The sequence below is a fragment of the Strix uralensis genome, chromosome 25 (assembly GCF_047716275.1).
Source record: "Strix uralensis isolate ZFMK-TIS-50842 chromosome 25, bStrUra1, whole genome shotgun sequence".
Classification (NCBI taxonomy): Eukaryota; Metazoa; Chordata; class Aves; order Strigiformes; family Strigidae; genus Strix; species Strix uralensis.
Genome location: NC_133996.1, coordinates 4,542,691 through 4,554,982, shown reverse-complemented (window position 1 = coordinate 4,554,982; position 12,292 = coordinate 4,542,691). Strand labels below are relative to the sequence as shown.

The 12,292-nt window shown below is 44.9% G+C and overlaps 1 long non-coding RNA gene across 1 annotated transcript; it reads left to right on the top strand.

The window, feature by feature from the left end:
* Window positions 1-874: 874 nt before the first annotated feature.
* Window positions 875-9,406, top strand: LOC141954742 (uncharacterized). The gene is made up of 4 exons (XR_012632233.1): window positions 875-1,267; window positions 3,674-3,770; window positions 4,612-4,735; window positions 8,877-9,406. It is a non-coding gene; the product is annotated as an uncharacterized LOC141954742 (long non-coding RNA).
* Window positions 9,407-12,292: the final 2,886 nt, after the last annotated feature.

Below are 12,292 nucleotides of genomic sequence, written 5' to 3'. Positions count from 1 at the left end.
TTGAACCTCTTGCTACATCTCGGGTGTTTCCCACTGGACGTGCCCTTGTGCTGGAGTTACTGGGCTTGACTTGACATGCAGGGCTCATCTATTTCTCCTTAAGCAAATAGAGGGTAAGGGATGCTAAAGACAGTAAATCCAACTAATTAGTTCTGTAAATTAAAAGCTAAAAAGCAAGCAATGCTGTGCTGCAATCCATGCGTGTTTAGTGGTTAGAACAGCCACAAATCTGCATCTCCAGCTGCCAGAACGCCTTAAGCTAAAAATAAGTTTTTCTGTTAAATCGTAATCATTTTACGTGGAAAATTGTCTCTGTGTATCGTCTGGGAATGTGATTTATGCTGCTGGGTGCATTTAAAAAGCTGCCCTGTCAGGTGGTCTTTGCATTAGCATGTGTTTTGTCCTATTTCAGCTTACAAAAACTGGAGCCCACCGGTGTGATGGGAACAAAGCTAACGTGAAAAGCTACCCAGTGATCTCCGGTTGGAGGGTGCCGGTGCTATGCGGTAACGTGCAATTATTTTCCAACTTAAAAGACAGAGAGCATCCTATTTTAAATCCAGCTGAGGGTTTGAGCATTAAAAAAAAAACTCCTGGGAACGCACAACAACGGTTCCTGCTTGCAGCTGATGATTAGGAAAGACCACGGATTGCAGTAGCTTTAGGTAAAAATAAAAGAACTAGGTGTAGAGACAAACACTACTGGCAGAGCTCAGCTGGGTTCCTGGGCTTTGCTCAAACATCCTACCTGGGAATTTGTCTGTTGTGGAAGACATCATCCTCTGTTTTTTGTCCACTATTCTTCAATACTTCTCAAATGTTGATAGTCTTGAGGACCCGCAATGACATTTTGGGAGGGTAAGTAATCCGGGACGCAGGTAACGTTTGGACAGCTGTGTGACTTCAGTTTAGGTGGTTACTGCATGTCTGGAAAGCTGTGCTGGGCTGTTGGGCAGTGCTGGCTACGCTGGATGTGTCCTTAAAATAAAACACGAAAGCGCTTTGTCTTTCTGCTAATTACCCCAGTTCTGAACACTTACTGTCAATTTACGTGATCATTTTTCTTGTTCTGCTGCCTGATGCCTTTCCCACCTTCATTTTTTCCATTGTTTTACAGAAAAACTTGCGTGAGAAATACACAGTGAACCAGCAGCCTGACGTGATACGCCGGGGGAATCTTGCTCCGAGTTTCAGCGACTTGTGTGCGACGGGGAACAGCCACAGCCAGGATCCAGCGAGTCACCGCTGACAATAGAAAGGCAAATGAGTAGGTTCGGTGTTCCTTATCAGGCCTTGAAGAAGTAGCTGTGTACCAGTATGGTTTAAATCCATGTAAAATGAGTGGCTGTGCCACTAAATTGTTTTGCAGTTTATTAATTTCAGCACAAATTATCTGGGAAATAGACCCAAACTGCTGTTATCGTTTATTTGCCTCTTAATAGGTAAGATTGCAAATCATGGCCAAGTTCTCAACAGCACTGAAACCTTTGGCAGGCTTCCAGCAGAGCCTGTGGATGATTCTTGTTTTCCTGATACTTCAGGTTTATGCTGGGGTCTTAAGAACGTTTAGATCGGTGAGAAATGATAGAGCAAAGTGTCTGGACTCCCCAAAAGCAGTGTACTAAGTGATGATTAAAGCTGAATAGAAGTTAACCTGAGCTAATTGCAGGCCAGTGGGTCACTTACCGTGATCCTACAGAACCCCCTTCACCCCAACGATGTTTTTACTTTCAAGTGAGAGTGGATTGGGCTAAAAAAACCCCCATGAGAACAAGTGAGCTAGATTGTGTTGGGAGGACTCCTCAAGAACAACAAACTCCTGTCGCTGCTCCTCCCAGTGCAATGCCCTTGGATTAACGGTTTTGAGTTTCAGGATCATTTCCTCCTGCAGCAGTTTTCATCTTGCGTTCACAGAGCTCAATTATATTTGGAAAAAGTGACAGTATACTTCTCCCGTCAGCCAAGCTCTGCCATGGGTGGGTATGAAAAGGAACAAGGAAGGAAAACGGACTAAATTTCAGTGAGCGCACCCAGTGAATATTGAGTTGCAGGATCATTTGTGTCAGAAGAATCACCTAGCTTGATGGCACAGGGATTCCATTGTCCCTAAATCATCCCAGATATGGTAATGCCATACCCAGGGACTAATATTGCTGACTATAATTTCTGAGAAATGGGTCCTTATCCTGCAGTTCGTAGGGATGAAATGGAGCTCTAGTTAAACTCACAATTTACAATGCGAGCCCATGCTCACTTGCAAGGGATGGGAAGGAGATGGCACGGGGGGAGCTCATTCCGAGCAAAGTTTGATTAAGGCTAATGAGGAGGAGATACGGACTAATAAAGAGCTTTAGTAAGTTGGCATTGAGAAGATTTCTGATGTGAAAGGCTGGGCTTTTTTAAAAAAATGTTTTTGACGATCTTTTTGGTTTTTAACCATCTCCTTCCAAAGGGAATTTTTAGGGTGCCAGAAAATCTATGGTGTGGCAGAAGAAACAGCCACAGAAGACATCAGGGGAGACTTCCTAAATGTGAGATCTATTAAAATGTATTAAAGCCTCTGAACTTCATCGCCTTAAGTACGTAAAACCGGCCTGGAGAGAGTACTAAGGGAACGTAGAAGGGATGGTCCTACAGAGGCTGCAGATGACCCCGGGGTGTGACATCTTCCCAAGCACCTTCAGGTGCTGGACGACTTTGCATTTGGCTACTGGACACTTAAACCCCAGACTTCCTAGGTTTCCCCCCTCTAAACAGATTTAATAGTGGATTTAATTTTATCTTACTGAATTATCCCGCTGGTTTACTTTTGGATTTTTAACCAATCTCCCTCGGGGCAACAGTTGTCCCCTGCTCTCAAGCTTGTTGGTTGCTATTACTGTGCAGAGGTGAGCTTATACGGCAATCATGAAGGAAGAGAGGAGTTACTATTAAATTACTATTAATCTAGTTACACTAGATTACTATTTTAGCGTTGCCCAGACAGGAGATTTTGTCTGCCTTTATTCTAATAAAGTGGTATCTCGGTGCTTATTGTTGATGGAAATAAGTGTTATCTCAGTATAAGAACTGAGTGTACATATATTAGGGGTTCTGAGTCTAGCCTGAGGACTGATTGTAAGCTTAGGCAATTAAATTAGTTTTTCTCATAATTTCCTTCTTACTGGAGATAATACCAGGGATTGTTACTATGTTGTGGGTGTTTGGTGAATAGGTTTTGTTGGACTGCAGCCTGGTTCGAGATGCCCAGCTTTCCCTGCCATACCATGAGCAAATTAGCTTCTGTGTTGGCAAGCCCTGCAGAAATCAAGGCAGGCAAACTCCATTGATACTGAATTAATTTCTCTTGCAAAAAATACCCATGGTTTCAAAAGTAAGCTGGATCTGAGGCACGTTGGCAGGGGAAAACTGGATTTGGCAACCTCATGGTACCTCCTTGCCACAGCCCAGTGGACTGGGGGATTTGTGTAGTGCTGTTTAGCTCATTAACACCGCTTTGATTAACAGCCTGTTCCTTCCCTTCGCCACACGGTGGTACCAGGAAACACAGAATCGGTGCTTGGAAGCCAACAAATGGCAGGCAGCGTCCAAATGCAGCACAAGCCGCCGGTTAACAAACTTGGGAGACTGGAGCCTGGTTTATCACAATCTAATGGGTGGTGTTTGCTTTCAGAAAGCAGGAGAAGCGCTCCTCCAGCAACCTCCATCGCCCAGCCCTTCTACCAGCCTCGGAGGATCAGCGTTAGACCAACGATAATCGCCTGAGCAGCGTGAGTCCCCTCTGAGCCTCTTTTATACAGTCACAGTTTGCGAGTGCGTTCCAGATTTGTTATGTTTTTGCCTGAAATCCAGACAGAGTGCTCAATTCACGATCAGTTTACAGGCATAGCTGACATCTCACAGGAACCTATCCATGGTAGAGCAAGCCTTTGAACTTAGGCTTCCCAAATTCTATTTTAAGAATCCCTGGACCATTTCTTTTCTTCCCCAGGCAGTTATTGCAGCTGCTGTGGCACATGTCCTGAAAGTTTAAGCCTAAACTAGAGCTGCTGCTGTCCATCTCATCTGTCTTCAACTGGGGAAGGGATACTTTATGCTAAACCCAGATTTAAATAGGTATAGTATAAGCCTAGTTACCTTTCGGTGTGTTAGTACAAACTACTTATATCAGACTTTTGCTGAATCTTCAACCTGAGGCTGCAGAATCAGTCATGTTGTTCAAAGAAATAATGCTTTATTGAAAAGCTTGCTGCACTTTCTGCCATGTCTCCTTTTGCTTTTGTATGCCAGTATCTTGAGTGTGTGTGCTTTTTCTCTACAAGCTAAATCCAGGAAATCAAATTGTACTATTTGTGCTGATGCACAGTGCTCCTCAAAGTCTAACTAGCGTGATTTTTCTGATGCTGTAGAACTCGGTGCTCAGCTTGCCAGCCAGCAACTTTTACCAACACTGCATTTGTTAAGTCTCACAGAATGCCATCCTATAACGTGGCTGAAGCAATGCCATCAATTGCAGAGAGCTGTTTTTTCTTCACCTTCTACATTATGAAATACCTTAGTCATTGGGTTATCTCCTTCTAACACATGTTTTCCATGTTTACCTTTACTAAGGAGCGGTGTGTGAAGATGGAAAGGAAGTGGCTGCTTCCCAGAGCTGGCAGGATTACATGTGAAGCACTTGACACCCTCATGATACTTCCTTGAAGTGGATGCAAAATGGAATGATGAACTCCTGGTAAGCCAAACTCATTCCTTCACTTCTCAGTACCTGCTTGGGGCAGGGATTTATGCATTTATTGGGGTGGGGATTTATTGCATTTATTGGATGAAGTGGGCAAGACACCACCCAGAATTACAGGGGAAAGGCAGAAGGCAGAGATTTCCAGTCACAAGTATAAGTGCTGTGGCATGAAGATGTAGCAAACATGAAACCAAATGTTTCAGGGACATCTGAGTGTGCGCTGTACTGAAGAATACGATGCAGATTTTATTCCCATCTCCATTAAACAGGCCCTGTCACCATGCCCCACTAGTTCGTAGATAACAAACCTACAGTGCATATTCAGTCATTAGCAAAATGAGCAGACCAAGGCTCTTACCCATTTGCATGGGGACGCTTTGGGAGTTTGGTTTATTGATTAACTCAATAAATGAACAATTCCTCTCAGCAAAGCAAGGATGAGCCAGCCTTAAGGTTTCTGGTTGGGGAGGAAAACAATAGGCCAGCTCAGCCCAGATCAGGGGGTGCTGATAGAGCCTTTCTCCTGTCTTTCACGGAGCTGGTGGGGCTGGCACGCACTGCTTGGGCTGAGCGTCCTGGCCCCAGGTTATGTTCTGTACAGCGCCTGGCTCCCACACGTCAGTAAACAGATTGTTTAAGGTAAAACGCCCCAATGTCATCCCAAGGTCCTTCTCACATGTGGTGTGCTCAGCACTGGGTTTGTGCACCAGAGCGGTGAGAAGTGCAACGATTTGTTTTCTGAAATCAAAGGCGTTGGGTTCCTGCCCGGTATGAAGAAATGGAGTCTGAGCAGGTACCTGGTTACACAACCAGACGTAGGTGAGGACAGAACCGTGGCTGCTCGTGCGCAGCAAACCCAGCAGCACTCCCCGTGCACGGTTGCCTTATGTAAGTCTCCATGCAATACCAGGCTTTCCTCGCAAGAGGGATTGACTCTCCCAGCATCGCCGCCTCACTCACACTTGGGTTCTGCTGATTTTTTTTTTTTTTTTGCGTTTCACAGTCCCCATCTTACACTGGGAGGCAATAACTCAGTTTTCCCCGTGACTGGTGCTAAGAACTGCAGGAGCACAAGGGGTAACTAACCGCTGCTCCGGGCAGGCTGGTTTATCTGTTCTTCATCCAGACTGGTTTGCTTTCTGACATAACCCTTTCACTTTTCGTAAACATTTTATTTCTAAGCCCATAGTGTTGATATTTCAACCTCTCTTCCTGTCTGTGTGGTGATGATATTTAAACCCATCCATTTCTGCCTGTATCTTCCACTTTTGAAATCCTTCTGGCAGCAGGCGAGCTTGTGCCAGAAGTGAGCTGGTGATCCTGTAGAAGGGACATTTGTCCGTTGGTAATTGACTCCCATATTAATTTCCAAGGAGCTGGCAAACAGCTGCCAGAAAACTGGTTCCCATCTCTGTTGATCAATATTACCTTTCAACAAGTATATGGTGTTACTGAGTGTTAACAGCTAATAGCACGATGTTTCTTGTACTATTGTAAGGACTGTAGCTTACCCCAGAGTCCTTATATTTGAAAGAAGACTTCTGAGTTAAATAACGTTACATCAGATGTTATTTATTAGCCATTTCCAACACACTGACCCAATTTCCACCATACCTTATGCTGGGCTGTGCCACAGGACGTTTATCTCCCAACATTATGTTAGTGACTTCTTAGATTGAGAGGGAAAATGATTCTGTGCAGCCTGTAAATAGAAACATAAGACAGCAGGTCCAGCCAGGACTTTCTGAAACCAGGTTGTGAGCAAATATCTGATTTTCCTCAGGAAAAGGGTGAAAGGAGTCGTTACCTTCCAGACAAGTCTCATTTTTGCTGTCACTGAAGTTGGTGGCAAAACTCAAACCAGCTTCCAGAGTTGGAACCTTTTAAAATGCCCCTGGCAAAACCTTTATGGATAGAAATCAGCATGCGCTGAAGCTTTCATCGATCCACTGGGTGACAAAATACCTGTTGCATCAAGTTTTTACTTTGTAAGTTAGTTACTCAGTGGCTGGAGACACAATGTGCAAGTGAGGAGGTCCCACAGACGGCTGGGGGGTGTCCCTTGAGCACTCTGGGTGCTGGAGGTTTTTCTGTGCATTCAGCAGCGTTTGATTATTATTTTTTTATGTGCTTATTTTATACATTCTTGAACATGGGACGCATTTCTCTATAAAAGATATTTAGTCCCCAGTGGTAATACTTTGTCACTGTGAAGAGGGGAGGGTGGTGTTGCTCAGACAGCAAAGACACAGCGTAACGTAGAGATGGCTTTTGATTACATGGGTGCCCACAAAGTTTAGCGGAAGAAAGATAAAAGTAAGCTTCTTGCTTTTGATCTTAGAAATTACCTTTTCTGAGTAATTCTGGGGTATGACAATGACATGAGAGCAGCACACAAGAATCAGGCAGGCAGATTTTTAGCCTGCTAATGGAAAGCCCTTTGGGCTGAACTTTGAATGCGTATGTGGGCAGTAGAGAATAATTCTGAAAGAGGATTTTTCCAGTTAAGGATCAAGTGGTTCCTCCCTCAGCAGAGGTGTAAGTACTCTAGGTAAACTCACCGAGAAACACACCAAGCCTCTCAGAGAGCCAGGAAAGGCCCAGCCAGTCCTTACGTTGCTAATATAAACCACAAGTGCCTCTTTTGAAAAGAAGAATGTCTAAAGAGCAGTCTCCAAGCTCCCTCCTGTTACTCATCACGAAGGTAAGAGGAGGAAAAGAGCAATTTAAATAGTCAAGCAGCAAAGTACCAACCTTGTCTTTCTGTACCATTTTACGGTCTGCTGCGAGGCATGTAACGCTGCAAAGTATCTAAGAGCCTCACTAACTCCAGGATCTGTTTTGGTTTTTTTAAATGCTGATGAGGGATGGATAGATTTTCTTTTGCCAAGTAATCGGGTTTCTGACATCCCTGAACCTGTTGTGCCTTTTGTTCACTCCCCAACAAGGAAACCATTGAGCACCGTGTAGATGTATCTGCTACCTGACCATGCAAGCCAGCTGAGTCATGTCTGTGCTCCTGTGCTGTCTTAGTTTCTAAAATACAGAAAAAAACTGTTACGAGAAGTTGGAGACCTGTTTCTCTCTCCCTGAATGATGAAGGCACCTCTTTACCACCCCTGTCTAAAAAGTCATGCTTGTGTTATGTCTTCCTATGTAACACGATTGATCATTAGGCCAAAATGTTCCCAGTTAGGATCCTTTCTCATATTCTGGAAGTTTATTTCTTTCTCTAGTTATATTTGGGATGTGGCTTTTCAAGGCTGGATGTGTGCAACAGTCTCTGTTTTGTAAGAGATCTGAGAAATAAAATACTGCCAGTCATGAATGTCATGTCAACAAATCGGAAATAAAGTTTGTTTGCCCTCTAAGGAAAATAGGATGCTGGAGTGTTTAGGCTTCTCATCAAGATTTCTGAAATTCACTTCCAATTTTGAATGGTTGCTTTTTTTTTTTTTCCTTTTTTTGCTTTGAATGATGGCGTCCCAAACTGTGGAATGGAGTAATTAGGAACGGGTATTTGTGTGTGCCTTCTGTTAAGCAGGATGAGACTTGTTCAGTTGCATGATCTAGGCTTGAGACCGCAAACACTGGAATGACATTTTCCTCTCGCTGGAGCTGGGTTTCTGTTGAAATGTGCTTTTGTTTTCCCCTACGCTGTCTGGAGAAACTGAGACCTGTGTGCTCTGTAAGTAGCACAAAATTGAGGGCATCTATTTGTATCCACTTAAAAGCCCCATCACTTGTTTACAAGTTCTTAAACCCAAAAGAACCATAAAAAACGACTGTACTTAGCACTGTTGTTTACTCAGCTTTCTCCCTGGCTAGGGGACAGTGAAAACAGGCCTGGCAGTTTCACTTCTGTTTACAGGTTCTAATAGTTTTCTCTTTCATGTTATCACTCCCTCGCATAGCGCTACACTGAAATAAACTACAAACATATCTGTATGCTAATTAAAACCAAAATTTGCTGGGTGACTCACTCTAAATAACTTAGGACCTGGGCAGAAAACCTGCTTTAAAACATTAAAATTAAAAATAAAGCAATTGCTTGCATTTTATATGGGGTTTTGTAAAAGCCTTTTTCAGGTGTAGTTTGGGCCACACTTGACCTCTCATTTTTCCTTTGAGACAGGGAGCTGAAGTCACTGGAGCCTGCGGAGTCGTGCTGGGGTGTGTGTGCTGAGGCAACAGCAAGTGCGTGCAGCCGGCAGAGTTCAGGTCCGTAGCAGCTTGTCATGAATCCAAAAGGCTCAGCCAGAGCAAAGGCTGAATGGGCTGTGAAAACAGCTCCTCTGAGGTGCTAGGAAATAGCCAAAGGTTAGGACAGCACCAAATGCAATTGGGCAGAGCATTATCAGACTCGCATAGTTCGAATGCCGAAAAAGCAAGTCACCTCCCACTCTCCCCTCAGATGACGTAAAGAAGAGATGTCTAGGTTTGAAACAGATGATTTTCTCTTTTTGTTTGGATGACAAGGGTTGCGTCCTGCATAGGAACAGGAGCAGACCATCACTCGTTTATTTGCATCCAGGAAAGGGAAGGTAACTGAGACAGGAGACCGGCAGCGATTGTATCCATGACAACCAGCAGATATGGCCTCGCTGCCTCGCCGCTCATTCCCCATTGCCTCCCCTGCCTTCCCCGGGCACATCCCGGCTCCAACGGGTCCCTCTTCTCAAGGCACCTTTTGGCTGCAGTTCAGTCTCAGTGTTCCTGAGAGATAGGTGCAAAATTCACAAATTAAGTGCGTTTCCGGGAGCCAAAAGCTTAATCAGTTCTGCTAGCAAAACTCCTCCCTGGCTTGAGCTGTGTGTGCTTCAGCCAGGGGCTCCCTGGGAGATGCTTCAGGAGATCTGGTCCATGGAGGGACGCGTGGTTTACACTAATACCACGTAGAAGCGGGGTGAGCTTCGCAGACTGACAGTCAGTTTGCAGGACCTGCAGGCAAAATGCAATATGTTCTGCAAAAGAAAGGGTTTCAGGTGTGCTAGATGCCTTGAGAAATACAAATGAGCTGAGCAAGGTAGCACGATGCTCACCTTTTCAGGGAAGTATCGGAAGGTTAAAGGTGTTTGCTCCATGAATGAGCCTTCAGCCTACGCAAGCCCCGTTCAGAGGAATGAGAGCTGGGCTGTGCTCCCCCAGGAGCTCTTCATCCCACTGCCTGCTGGGGTGCAGTTCCTGCATTCCGACCGCTGCCTGGACCTGCCTTGGAAAACACTGACATTTGAGGCAGCTGCAGTCGCACGTGGTGCTAAGGAATGGAAAGAAATCTGTCCAAAAAGCAAGAAAGCAATTAAACGAAGCCCAAGTTTCTCATTGCTGGGGCCACTGCTTTGTATCTACACTGTGACGTTTGTACCACGCTAAGGAAAAATGTGTCCCTGGGATCAAAACAAGGTGATCTATCATCTCTTCATAGTGGCAAAACAAAGCAGAAGAGGCGAGGAAATGAGATCGTGAATTGAGAGCTGGGGATTAGAAGACAGGACATGGAGTTCAAGTTCTGCCCCGACAACCTATTGAAAACATGACTCAGTTTCCCTGTTAGTACAGCGGGGATAACCGTGAACTACAGAACTGATTAGTCAACCCTAAAAAATACAAAGAGGGTTGCTGCTGCGAGCTCTAATTAAACGACTGTCTTAGCGTGAACACAAAGCAGATTACACGAGTCTGTAAATTGTAGCAGGCATTTGGGACTCAGCCTTGCGAGTTCTCGTGCCTGCAAGCTTTTTGCGTTTCCTTATATGTGTAAAAGCAGCGTAGCATGAAGCAGACAGTTAACGAGAGATGTTCTCTGGCTTCGGTGAAAAGAAAGGATATGGTGAGCCGTGGGAGCGCTGGGTTACTCTGTGGTTAGGTGGAGAATCACTTGGGCAGCTTTTGGAATAACAAGGGAAAATTGGATCTGGTAATGTGGATACGGACCCATCTCGATATGTCCGCCTTGGAAATGCTTCTTCGGGGATAACTGGCTTAATGAATGTTGTCAACCTCTCTGAAAAGCAAAACGTTACACACCACAAGCCAGCCAGCTGCAGAGGCAAAAATATCTATAATTGTATTTGAGGAGGGTTTGATGTTTTTAAAAGTAACTAAAACCACAGCATTTTGAATTTTCAGCAAATGCAATACTGACAGAAGGGCCATCCAGCTGAGCTGGAGTCTCTGTTTACCGTAGCAGCAGCTCTCCCCAGCCTGCAACTGTCTCAGAAAAATGCCAATATATGTGTTTTAATCACTGTATTTAGCCATGACAGTCACCCAAACAGGGTGTTCAGCTCCAAAGAACATTTTTTTGTACCCTGCTTTCGGAATAGGGGCTGCTTTTTATAGCTGCTCTTTGACTAGGAAATAAACCCTGGGGACACCACTACCTCATTTCTCGTACCCAAACGTCCCGCCCTGGACTTCCCGTCAATCTCGTGTGGCACATTTCTCGTTCTGTTAATCAACCACGATTCAGCAATGTTGGATGCAGGAATCGAGGGAATATCAGTCTGATAACAGCTTCTATCAGAAAATAGATGGCTTCGAGTCCTGGTGCTGGGGATTGAGAGCCCTCAGCCGGTGTACCCAGCGTTGCTGCTGAATTGCTGTGGTGTTACTCAGGCTTTTTGGGGGTGTTAGTACATTTTTGAGGATACTGTAGAGCTACCTCAACAAAATCCTCTTCTAGCCTTTAATAAAAGTAGCTGCAGAGATGCAGGGAATACATCAGGTTTGGTCTCCCCAATACCTTTAATTTGCTGTTTTATTAAAAGAAGTGGACAGGATAATTTGGTAGCTTTATTTAGGTGCAGTGGTACCCATGGGTTTAGAGCTGTCTTTTTCTTCCAGCTTGAAGAAGTCATTGCTCCATAAAGCTTCATAATTTCTGTCTTTTGTCAAGTTCACAGTCAGCCTGCCTGTCTTTCTGCTGTGAAATATGACGGACTTTCTGCATCTCAATAGACCTGCCGGGGGCTGGAAGCAGCAGCGGTTCCTGTCTCCTTCCCTCACTGAATTGCAGTAGGCCTTGCTCTGCCTTTCAAAGGTTCCTCTGGATGTTGCCCATTAACCTTTCACTGTGACCTTGAAAATGAAAACTTGCTTTTCTACTGGTTACTGTACCACCCTATAACCTTTCAACACTTCAAAAGTGATTTATTTTTAACTTTTTTTTTTTTACGCTGTTTATGATAACAGTCATGACCTTGAAGTCAGAAATTTCCCAGGAGTTAATGACCAGCCTGGCTGCGATTATCCCCTCAGCTGCTGCAGGTAACTGCTCAGCATCTGATCCTGCCAGACTTCCACACGTAACCCTCCTGGGAAGTCAGGAGGCATTTGGTGGGTCCCCTGATGGGAAAGGGCCTTTGTGCCCGGCATTATGGCTTCGATTCTCCCTGGGGGCTCGGCACCCAGCTGGGAGGCTCCCAGCACACCAGGATGTGACATCCAGAGGTTGGACTCGTGGGGACTGGTGTTAAAGCATCCAGTAGGCACCAAGTAGTGTCTCATTTTGTTCTCCTTCCAGAGAGGATGCAGAGAGCACTGTCCTAC